Raw genomic sequence first — 13,187 nt, 5'->3', positions numbered from 1 at the left:
TGGAAAACTCCTTTTCAAGTGCATCAAAGACATCAAGAGAAGACCCAATATTTTGAAGGTGTTTGAGGAGAAATTATGGAATACCCTTGACCAGTTTGTTTGTCTGTTTTATAACAAGTGAATATTATACTTATGGATCAGTATGGTTGGTGTTGGTGGTTTTTGTTCATTTGTTTTATTTTATTTTGACTATTTAAGAATAAATAGACATTTTTTCCACTTTCTTTTGTATTTGGCCTAATTTTAATGTATGTTTAGTTTCTCAGTATATTACAAAATCTCACATATGTACAATTTTAACTTTTTGTATCTACCATCAACTGTTTTTTTCAAGTAACTTGAGCCATTCAATATTTGAGAACGATACCAACAACAACAACAAAAACAACAACAAAAACTGGGGAAACAAAAGAATCTTCAAACTGGAGAAATGGACATCCACATAGAGAAGAGGTAAATTGTATCTACGTATATCTATGTCCTTACTCAAGTACTAATTCCAGATGAGATGTGTCAAACCGATAAATGTGAAAATGGAGACACTAACATTGCTAGAAGAAAACAACAGTAAACGCCCTGCAGTATATAGCTTTCAGAAATGCATTTCTTGACTTGTACTTTATTTATCCCAATAATAAGACTCCAAAGTGATAAGTGGAATTCATGAAATTAAAAGCCTTCTGTATTGTGATAGGTGAGAAGGAACCTCACAAAATAAGCAAAAATCGTTAAGAGTTATAGACCTTACAATATATTAATATCCAGATTACATAAAGAACAACAACAGCAGCAGACAGTAACAACAACAGAGCCCCAAAGAGTCAAAAACCCAATAAACTAAAAAGAAGGAAAGACTTTCCTAAGAAATATATTTTTAAAAAGTGTTTATAATCTCTACCAGTCAGAAAAGTTTAAATCAAAACCCCTTTGAGATCAACAAAACAATCAACAGATGTTGGGATGCAGGTTTTGGAAAAGAGAACTCTACATCCTTGATATTGAATTGCAAACTGTCCCACCACTGTGTAAATCAGTGTGAAATATTTTCAAATAGCTAGATATAATTCTTATACTATGAAATATGACAGGTTATTTTTGACAAAATCAAGTGCTTCACTGACTTAGACATAGTAAAGTTGCTAGGATGTTAGAGATGGATAACACGCTTCAGCAGTCAGTAAAGGTAAAGGCAGAGACAAGAAAACACGAGGACCTTAGATTTCCTGTTAGGAATGCTGATAGTTAGAATATCCAGATGTCCACATTCCCTGACAAATCATAAGCTTGAGTGTAAACAACATTATGGATAACTATGAAATTTGAAAGAGGGGTCAGCAAACTACAATTGTATAAAAATACATGGAAATGACTGTTTAATTAGAATATTTTACATTGGCTAATTTTTTATTTACATTTCAAATGTTATCCCTTTTCCTGTTTTCCTGTCCATAAACCCCTTTTTACATTCTTCCTTCCGCTTCTTCTCTGAGAGTTTCCCCCACCAAACCACCCACAACTTCCTGCCTACTCACCCTTACAATCCTCTACATTGGGGGGGGGGGGAGTCCAGCCATGGCAGGACCAAGGATTCCTTCTCCCATTCCTGCTCAACAAGCTCAACCTCTCCTACATATGCAGCTGGAGCCATGAGTCTGTCACTGTGTACTCTTTGGATGGTGGTTTAGTCCCTAGGACCTTTGGTTTGTTGGTATTGTTGCTCTTGTGGGATTGCAAACCCCTTTTGCTCCTTCAATTCTCTCTCCTCCAATTTGGGACCCCATTTACAGTTCAATTGTTCAATTGTTGGTTGCAAACATTCACTTCTGTATTTGTTATACACTGCCATAGACCCTCAGGGGACAGCTATATCAGGCTCCATTCATCATGCACTTCTTGGCATCAGTACTACTGTCTAGATTTGTAGCTATTATATACTTATCAGTGAGTGCATACCATGTGGTTTTTTTGTTGTTGTTGCTGTTTTGTTTTATTTTGTTTTGTTTTGGGGTCTGTGTATGTGTGTGTGTGTGTGTGTGTGTGTGTGTGTGTGTGAGAGAGAGAGAGAGAGAGAGAGAGAGAGAGAGAGAGAGAGAGAGAGAGAGATTGGATTAAATCACTCAGGATATTTTCTAGTTCCATCCATTTGCTCGTGTCTTCCTGGATTGTATTTCATTTTCTACTTCTCCTTCTCCCCTCTTACTCTCCTCCTCCTTTCCCTTCCTATTCTTTTTGTTTCTTCTTTTGGTTCTTCTTGTCTTTGCTCTTATTCTTGTTGTTGTTTTTGTTTTTTTCTCCTTTTCTACCTTGTCCTCCTACTCCTCTTTCTGTTCATCTTCTGCCTCCTCTCCCCTTTTGTTATAGTTTTGGAATTTAAAATATTTAGGTAAAATCTATGTGTTCCAATATTTGTTCTTGTTTGCCCTCTTCTTATACCTCATGTGTTCTCTCCAACCATCTCTACCATGTGCTTGTACCTTATTGCCTCTGGCATACAGTTGCAACATTTTCATTCAAGTATACTACTACATTGTATAGTCTATTTATTCCTAGACTATGGCAGGGTATGCCAAAATATGTTGTCTGAAATAGATGGAGTGCACATTGTACCCATTAACAAACAGTAGAGAAAACCTATGATAAGATTAAGTTTAGCCTTTGCAATATACCATCACTGATTTAACATGGTCTCATGATTCCCTACTCCTCCTTGAGAAATATTGACAATTCAAATTGTATGAAAGGTGTGTATTATTTTCTTTACCTACAACACTACAGGTTAGTGCCCATGGTATAGAAATTAGGTCCAAATGTGCACATACAAACCACCCTGCATAAATTCATTCATCGGTAAAAGAGACATGATTATTCCAGGCATCATGTGAAAAGAGGATATGATGGGTGGAAAAGGATGAGATGCTGATGTACAGTGTGATCATAAAACTTGGCAAAGCAAAGTAGGACTAATACCTCTGTATGTATTTTTGTAAATGATTTTTATATTGGTGACAAAGTAATTTAGCATGCGGGTATTTTAAGCAGTCTACAACATAAAAGCCCCAACAGAAAGCCCAGATACACAGGGAAGCTGAATAATGTTCTACTCAACGATAACTCAGTCAAGAAAGAAATAAAGAAAGAAATTAAAGAATTTTTAGAATTTAATTTAAGTGAATTCACAGCACACACAAATTTTTGGGATACAAAAAAAGCAATGCTAAGAGGAAACTCATAGCTCTGAGTGCCTCCAAAAAGAAAATGGAGAGACAATGCCCTGGTAGCTTGACAGCATAGCTGAAAACTCTAGAACAAAAAAGAAGCAAATGCACCCAAGAGGAGTAGAAGGCAGGGAATAACCAAACTCAGGTCTGAAATTAACCAAGTATAAAGAAAAAGAACTATACAAAGTATCAGCAAAACCACATGGAGCTGGTTTGTTTAGAAAAGCAGTAAGATTGATAAGCCTGTAGCCAGACAAACCAGAGGGCAAAGACACAGTATTCAAATTAACAAAATCATAAATGAAATGGAGACATATTAACAGAAACTTAGGAAATTCAAAAAATCATCTGATCTTACTACAAAAGCCTGCACTCAACACAACTGGAAAATATGGAGAAATGGGCAATTTTATACGCAGATAAAAGGTAGCAAAGTTAAATCAGGACCATAAAACCATTTAAACAGTCCCATTACCCCAAAAGAAGTAGAAGCAGTAATAAAGTCTTCCAAACAAAAACAAAACAAAACAACAACAAGAAGAAGAAAACCAGCATAGATGGTTTTACTCCAGAATTCTGTCGTACTTGTACAGAAGACGTAATACCTGTGGTCTCCAAACTATCACACAACATAGAATCAGAAGGAACTCTGCCCAATTTCTTCTATGAAGCCAAATTACACTTATACCTAAACCACACAAAGATCCAACAAAGAAAGAACCTCAGACAAATTTCCCCTCTGAATATCGATGCAAAAATAATAAAATTCTTGCAAACGAAATCCAAAAACACATTCAAATGATCATCTATCTTGATACACTAGGTTTATTCCAGAGATGCAGGGATTTTTCAATATATATAAATTCATCAATGGCATCTTCTGGTCTGAACCAGTGCCCTAAGCAGAACTGGGGTGTTGGCTCCCTATCCTTTCTTACATTAACTAGAAGAAGCTCAACTCCCAGGTGCTCTGAAGTGCCCAGGATCAGATCAGAGTATCACAGTGGAAACTCGACTCCCAGGAGATTGGACACACTCAGGAGCAGTGGACTTCTGACACACTCAAGATCACTGTTGAGGCCACAGCATCTTTCCCAACACCAAGCGTAATTGAAACCCCCACAGGAAACACAGGAAACTAATGCCCTCCAGATAGAGGCATGGGTTCCTTCCAGCTTGTACCTGTGTCTGTGGCAAAGCCAGGGTTCTGTCTCTCCATTTATTCCTGCAACAACCAAAGAAACCTGACTCCTGGGAGCTCTGAGACAACAGGATTTCAGGAGCTTGGTCACACCAGGATTCCTGGATCCCAGACAGTTTGATTCTCAGGAGCTCTGATGTACCCAGCACCTCAGGATCACAGGATCCCAGAAGCACAGAATCACTGAGACAGCTGCACTCTGAGGAGCTCTGACACAACCAGGATCTCAGGAGAGACTTTAGAAAGAATATAAATAAATTCCTCATAGAAATACAGGACAACATAGGTAAACAGATAGAAGTCCTCTAACATCATCATCATGATATATGATTTTAAATCCAAATCGTGTTTTTCCCTTGTGTTGGGGTATCCAGAACTTGCTGTGGTGAGAGAACTGGGTTGTGATGATACCAAGTAGTCTTGGTTTCTGTTGCTTAGGTTCTTGCGCTTGCCTCTGGTTATCAGGTTATCTCTGATATTAGTTGGTCTTGCTGTCTCTTGTCTCTCCTTTTGGGCCTATGGGCCTGTGATCTTAGGAATGAGAACCCTCTTGGGAGACCAGCTCTCTCAGGGCAGTTTTTGGGTCTAGAGGGCTATGGGACAGCTTAGCTCTAAGTGCAAATGGAGACAGGAAGGATCCTGTCCCAGGATTCTTGGTGGTTCCTGTGCCATGAGAACTCCTGGCAGGTCCCTCTTCAGACAGTTAGTGGAGGAAAAGTGGGGTCTTACCTTTTGGCTTAGGAGTGTGAGCACCTCAGGGAGACCAGCTCTCTCCTGGCAGGTTTTAGGACTGGAAGGCTGTGTGACAGCCTTACCTCTGGGTAAAGCTGGAGACTGGAGGAAAATAATGATTTTTTTAATGCCCAAACCTAACAGATTTTTGCAAAAGAGTCTTTTATTGAGAAATACCAAATGAAAGGCAATAACTTTATGAGTGATATATTCTTTAATATGTTCAGAAATATATTTAAGTTATGCTAAGGAGAAATAAGTTTATTACAATATTAAACTTTATTTAGCCCCCTGTTTTATGTTAAAAGGTACAATTTTGCTAACTAAATAACTAGACAGACAATGATTGTTTAACTAAGACATGGTAAGTAGGTACTAGGCCTCGGACCTGTCAGAGATGTGCTGAATATGGTATTTAATGTGTTTAAATTTACTATGACAGAGATTCCCAAATCTTAACAGTGAGACCTAAAGTCTCTTCTCTAAGAGCACAGTGACAAAGGAAACTACCTAAATTGTGGTAATGTTAACTCCTGACCATAACTGCTACAATGTTTCACCTGTTGCCAAGACCTGTTCTAAACTGTGCTGAAATAGAAGACACAGGATAATTGATTCCCATATATTGCTTAAGACAATGTGAGTTCAGTGTTTCCAATGTACCTTCCCCATAGAAAAATCTTCTAATCATCTGGGCCTGACAGCCAGACTGCCTCTGCCCAAGTTTTGATGGAGACCTTAGGAATCTGGAAGAACTGCTTAGGTAGCAAACTGTAGACTAACCTCTGTCATTTTATCTAATATATGACATCTAGAATATAATTTATCTGGTCACTGATCATGTTGACTAAGTTAATTGTAGATTAGTAGCTAGAAAATAGATAACTAGCTCCTTACATCAAGGTAATCCACCACTGGGATAAGTTCATTAGTTAATTCATTATTTAGTTTAGTTTTGTTTTGTTTTAGCAAAAAAACTACTAAGTCTCTTATTCAAAAAAAGAGCAAACAGGTTTGTGTTACAGGCTTCATTTTAAATGAATGTTATAAATAAGCTAGTTGAGTACTAGGTGCTTACAATCAAAAGCTCAAGAGTATAAATCCGCTTTGTTTTTCTCCTGAATATTGACTTAAAGTGCTTCTCACCATACTATATACATCTCTTTAATTTGTATATTCATCCCTCTGGACGAAGAGAAGAATGTTACATATCTTTTAACTCAAACCTATAGTTTACATTAGGTTTCAAAGAGTCTACTTATGCTGTCTTACGTACACCTACTAACTGCTTTTTCTACCACTGTATACCCTTTTGTGAACTAAAATTCTCATAAACTTCAGAAAATGAAAAAGTCAGAAGACTTGAACTTACATGCCAGAGATCAAATAGACTTCAGGTACATGTATCTGTCTATTCTTGAAGATGTGATTAACCCCTTGATCTTGGGATTCCATAATTTCATCAGTTACTAGATAGTTGACTTCTGTTTATAGTCTATATTTGTCTCAGAAGAGTTTCAGTTGGCTGACAGACTCCATCCAAAGATCACCTGAGGCCTGCAAGCTGCTGCACACTGGAGTTGCTGAAAGCTGATATAAACCAGTCCAGCCTACGTGATTCTTCCCTGTCTTTCAGGTGGACCAACTAATCCGATGTTTCTGATAAATGCCTCATTGGCCAGACGTTGACTAGCATTTCAGTCTTCTTGGGCCCCAATCACAACTGTCCTAATGTCAGCCAGAACACTTACAAAAGAGAATATGCTTCTATCCATTGTCCCAGCTAATAGGCTGAAATGCTAACTCAAAAAGACAACACCTTTGTCCATGCTGGAAAAGAACAAAACTTGAATTCACAACACTTATCTAAAGACTGTGCTTAATGGAAGATCAGATGACTTAGATGTCAGATGGAAAGCATACCCCAAAGACCTGTTAGAGATAAGACTCAAAGCCCAAGATTTATTGGTCCTTCCCTTCCTTACCTCAGTAACCCCAACTCCCCTTTTATTAGTTCCCTCTAGTCTCAGCAATGAGGCCATGTGCAGACCATTACTTTCTACACCTTTCCTTGACTTGTCACCATGACTCAATAACACCCCACCCTGTTTTGTCTATGCCTGCAGTTTGGCAGTAAAATTTATTTTTTTAAGGACTGAATCCATGCTCTCCTAACCCCCCACAGTGGACAGCGACTCAGATTTTGAGAAAACTGACAAATCCAGGACTTGATCTAGTTACAAGTTAGGGGGGAAATGAGAGAATATAGATCACTTCATTTTGAAATAGTCAGACATGTTAGGCCTTACACTTCAATTTCGCAGAACAACAACCCAGGCTTCTCTGAAAAGCTACAGAAAAAGGGCAGCCAATCAGCAACTGCCCCTACATCTGAGTAGGGGCTTACAACAGATAAGAAATCATCCGTATCAGGTAACCCTCCTTTCTTTGATGTATGAAGTAATCAGAAGTGTACAAATATCCCATACTATAAGCTCAACGAATCACGATGAAGATGAAATTAACAGAACTATAAAACCCCTAACTGGCTTTTAAAGGGGAACGTGATCTTCCCTCATGTTCACTGCCATCTTTTTTGATGGTTGATCTCCACAATGTAGCTGTTTCTGTAGAATAAATGCTCTTATTATTTGCGTACTATTTGAGTCTGGGGTCTTTCAGTGATTCGTACATACTTACACACCCAATTTTTCTTTCCATTAAAACAAACCATAACAACTTCAAGTCCATTTTGTGTTGTGTAAGTATGGACTGTGTTCTTGAGATTTTCTGACCTGCCAGGATTGCATCCTTAAGACAACTGACTAGCTGTCTCCCATCAGACTCAAATGCCAATATCTCCTAAGCTACAATGTTTACTGCTTCCATGCTGGAATGTGATCCTTTCCAGACTGTTACAACTGATGTCATTTCATGCATACTTCTCTTCTGTGGTGTCAAAAAGCAGTTTTCTTATACTCATCCATCGTTTTTGCATATTTTTAAAGAGTTTTCTCAATGGCCCATGAGCCTTGTGGGATGAGGTGTGATGTAGATATCCAACTGGGGCTCAGTGTTCCCACTTCTTGTTCTCTTATTCTCTAAAAATTGACAAGTTATAGGTGCTTGTGTTAATTGTTTTACACAAATAACATGTTTCTCTAAAAAATGGAAAACAGAAAAAATGGGAGTTGAAAGATGCCCTAATCTTGGGTCATTTACTATTATGTCCACTGAACAGAATAATGAAAGCTTTTCCAATAGTACCTATGACTGACGTAACCACTTGTTTTTGCTCTTGTTAACAGAACAAGGCTTGAGTTCAATCTGTTGAGGCAGGTCTTAAATGCAACCACCAAGTTATTGGTCACTTTAGTAGCTTTTATGCTCCCATTGTACCAGTGGACATATTTTATTCAGGTCAGTAATTATTGAATCTTTCAGAGATCTTAGTTTGGGGAGATTTTTCTTTAACTTTATTGTTTGTTAGCTTACCTCATAGCTTCCAGCACTATGAGAGCTAGCTAGTGTATATGAGAAATTCTGAGACTTAGCAGAGAGAGGAGGACTATATCTGAAACTGTACTATGGTAAATTTAGGTGGTGTTTATTTAAAGTATCTGGTTTCCTTTTGCATCTGTCCTAGGAAGATCCTCTTATTATGTCCATCACATTCATTTATAAATGAAGTATTTTATTAGTAAACAGTCTTCACATACTTCCTTACATATTCCTTGATACCTTTGACAGACAGAATTTTAATTAAGTTCTGCGCCCCTTATTAAATGGTGTGCTCTTTCTGTAAATGATGGTATATGAATTTACTATCAAATAAAATCTCCTCTAAATTGAAAAAAATATAAAAGATGTCCATGAAAGCAATGTAAACAGTGGTATAATTGAAACATTACAGAAAATTGCTTCTTGAATCTCATGTGGCCAGAAAATTTTCAAGTCCTGAGAGAGCTAAGAATTAGTCTCACAGATCCATGATGTCTCAGGGAATCCTCTTTAAATTCCAGATGTAATGAGGAGACAATTTTGGATCCTTTGTTATGGTTTTTTTCAGCGGCCATGATGAATACAGCAACCAGGAGGCAGAGGTACCATCCTCCACCCTCACTGCCAGAGCTTCTCTAGGGTCCTTTCTTAGATGTGGAAGTATGAGCTGGAAAGAAGGAGAGAATCTTGATCAGCACTGAATGGAAAAACAGCAATCTTCAGATTTTTCATAGAGGGGCCTTTTGGTAAGATACTATGCACCTTTATGAAAGAGTTTTGATTTGTGATAATGTGATTTAATATGTGGGTATTGTGTGCAGCCTACTGAATTTAGAAAACCATGTTTTTTTTTTTTTAATTTACCTCACATCTATTTGTTATTGAAAGACATCTATAAACTCTGTTGTTCAGATTACTTAATCTCAGTACAAATATAATGACAAAAATTAGTGTTTGATCAATTTAATATAACATTACATGAAGAGACAAGAGAATAATACGTCATAAAAAATAATTGTTTAAGATCCCATGGGGCTCAAATAACAGTTATAGCAGAAAGTCCTTCCATCTATTTATCCATCCAAGAAAGTTCTTTCCAATAATTTTTTAAGCATTTATTCTAGTCCAGGGTTAGTGATATTAAACATACTCTCAAAATTTCAACCTCATGTTAAAATCAAACAGTTTACAAATTAGAAGAAATATATTTTCCTATTATTTGTCTGATAGTGCTTTGATTATTTAAACATATGTTCATTAATGAACTAGTAACTAACCATTATAAAGTTGTCTTGGAAGACAGAATGCTTTGATGTTATTTAAAGAATATTAACATACGTAATCATAAGTAGACACCTCTCTGTACCTTCAGTACCTATACAAATCAAATATAAAATGTTCTAGTTCCACAAATACACAGGAGTATAGGTGACAGAGAAATAGAGATTAAGAGAGTTTAACTCAAGTCATATAGTGAATCCTTCTGATTTAATCTTGTCCATTTTAATTCTTAATGCACTAGCATTCTTTGAACTCTTAGGAGTTCAACCTAAGTAGGTGAAGCTCTTTGGTGCTAGGATTCTGGCTTGCTCTCTTAAAATGAGCAGAATGTCTTAAGACAGCAAAAAGGCTTAAGAAACCCATCAGGAAGGACCTGAAAAGAATGAAAAAAAAAAACCAGTAAAGTTGAGACATTTAGAGAAAAAGAGTAACACACAGGCAGAGAGAAGATCAATATTCTGATGAAATATATTTTTCCGTAAGTTAAGTAAATAAATCTTGTTAGCTATAATCACAGGAAATGAAGTTGTCACTAGTAGATAATAATTTTTGTCTAAAAAGTAGGATAGACTCAGGAATTAAACATATGAGATATATATTTTCATGTATATTTTTTAGTAAATTATCATCATGTATAAAAACAATAGACCTTTTTGTTTGTTTGTCTTCCTTCCTCTTTCTTTTTTTCCATTTTATAGTCATTTTTAGTTCTATCCTGGGCTCCTGGGGTCTCAGTTTGCACAAGTAATTGGTTGATCTCTTCCAGAAGTTCTACACCATATTTCTGCCCAGCACATTTTATGAGCAGGACAGAGTTTTTGCTTTGTGGCTTGATTTATATCCAAGTTCCAATGCTGGGATTGAATGTAAGGGTTTGTACCCAGTGTTATTAGAACTTATTATGTCATGTTCCGGTGATATCCCAGGGAGGCTTTCTTTTGTTTTTTAAAGGGAAATAGAAGAGGAGTGGATGGGGGAGAGAGGAGGTCAGAGAACTGGGAGGAGAAGAGGGAGGGGAAACTCCCATCAGAATATAATGTATAAGAAAAGAATAAAAACCATAGACATTAATTTTAAATACATTTAAAAGCAAGTATTCAGAATGGTAATCCTCTATCCACCTCTGTGACCATTTTAAATGATACTTGTGCCTCACAGTTAATGAAGACCTTCTGTTGTCTGAGGGTATGTTGACACCACAATTATCTGAGCTGTTTACATGAATGGAGAGGAAATACTGGACAATTTGGATTTTAGATTTCCCTAGGTCACTTTTCAGGAGATAGCTCAGTGACCTCAGTTTCTGCTTTGTGTTACTTGAGAAAATAGTTTACCCCTGTAAGCGTTTCAAATGCATGGCTGCTCTAGAAAAGATTATGGTATATTTTAGTGCAACATAGTATATATTATTTACTATATTTTTAGATAACAATATAAAATAATTGAGTTGTTCCTAAATGAGAGTATGGATTGAAAAATATAGAGAAATGAATTGGGATAGGGTCACATCCAATATATTTTTCATAATATATTATAATATAATGAAGTAATCCACATAAGATGCCATATTAAATTATTACTTCCAAATTTGATAATCAGGATGAACAGAAAACATGACTTTTTTAAAAGAAATTAGAGGAAATTACTTTTTGTGCATTTAATCTTGGTATTAAATACTAGTTTCTTAGTTATAATTAAAACAAAAAAATTCTTACTGGTGGAGTTAATAATTTCAAGCTTCCTTCTACAAAATTGTTTATATTTATAATATTTGTGAATGGTGAATTAATGTCCCTTTTATTTTCCCATTTATAAGACTTTGAGAAAGCATCTTTTTTGATATTGTATAATTAGTTTTATTTATAGAATCATGTGATACAAATTTGTAATAGTCTTATTTAACTGCATTAACCTTTATGAATGTTTTACATTGTTCTCAATTTTCAGTTTTTAGATACTGCATTATATTTTGTTCTCAGAAAGTCTGGGGGAGAGCTCTTCTTTCGAAAATAAAAACATTTTTCAGGTTCTGTAGCAACATCTAACATGTATTCCATAATTACTGCATGAAGAAAGAAATGTCAAAGTAATTAAAATATATTTTTAAATGTAATTTAAATGTAAATTTTCCCTTGGCTGATTGAATATTTTCTCCATGTTCTGGCTGAAAAGCAGGCAGGCACATTTATAAAATGCTAATGTAAATACTAACATGTATTTTAAAAAATAGTTTTTGGCTATATTGATAAAAATCTACACATTTGACTGAATGCAGTCACACAACATAATCCCACAACTGTGACGAAGAGGTATGCAGATTAAAAATTCATGGTCATCCTGGGCTACATGAAGAGACTGTGAGCATTCAGTTCTACATCAGCCTTTCCACTGCCATTGAAATAAACGCTATTTGTGTTGAGCTGTGGTTACTTGGTTTATGACACATGAAGATCACAGTTCATGTTTGCTTGCCAACTATATATATAGGGAAATTTTTCATTTGAGAATTATATATATATATGTGTGTGTATAAGATATTGCGACCATGTCATAGCTCCATCAACAGAAGTAAGCAAAAATATTTTTAATTTCAAAGAAATATTTTATTTAATCCATTTTGAGAGTAGCATAAATAACACAGAAGAGGGTTCAAGTCATATCTCACAATGATTTTTCTTTTTTTGATACTAACACACTACCCTGCATTCATTTGTGAAGATAATGAAGAAAATGCATATATTTGTCTCATCTAAATAATAAATTCTAGTTACTTTCAGATAAATTTTCTATTATTCTCTTTAGTTTTTACTTATTTTTCAAAGTAAATATAATTACATAATTCTCCCCTTTCATGTTCTTTCTTCAAACCTTCTTAAATCCCATCTCTCTAGGCTTTTTGTGTCTTCTTCCTAACAAAATATCGAATTGATAGCATTCTTTTATTATTATTATCACCTACTATCTGAGTGAAAAAAAGGTACAGCACAGGTTGGGTGAGATTGTTTATTATTTCATGTGTGTAAATGATATAAGGTTGATCACTTTTTAGGTGACCATAACTGGGAGCTCATTCTTGGGAAAGACTAATTCTACCTCTCTCAATTGTTCATTATTTGTCTGTTACTCTCTGTCTAGAGATAAGGCCCGTGGATTTTGTCTTTTACATTAGCATCTTTATTAGTATCCTTGTTTTTTTTTAGACAGCCATGTTGCTGAGAAGTATCATAGATTTAATATCTGTGTTATTTCTGGGA

The sequence above is a fragment of the Rattus norvegicus genome, chromosome 3 (genome assembly GCF_036323735.1).
Source record: "Rattus norvegicus strain BN/NHsdMcwi chromosome 3, GRCr8, whole genome shotgun sequence".
Taxonomy (NCBI): Eukaryota; Metazoa; Chordata; class Mammalia; order Rodentia; family Muridae; genus Rattus; species Rattus norvegicus.
Note: the sequence above shows the minus strand (reverse complement) of the source record.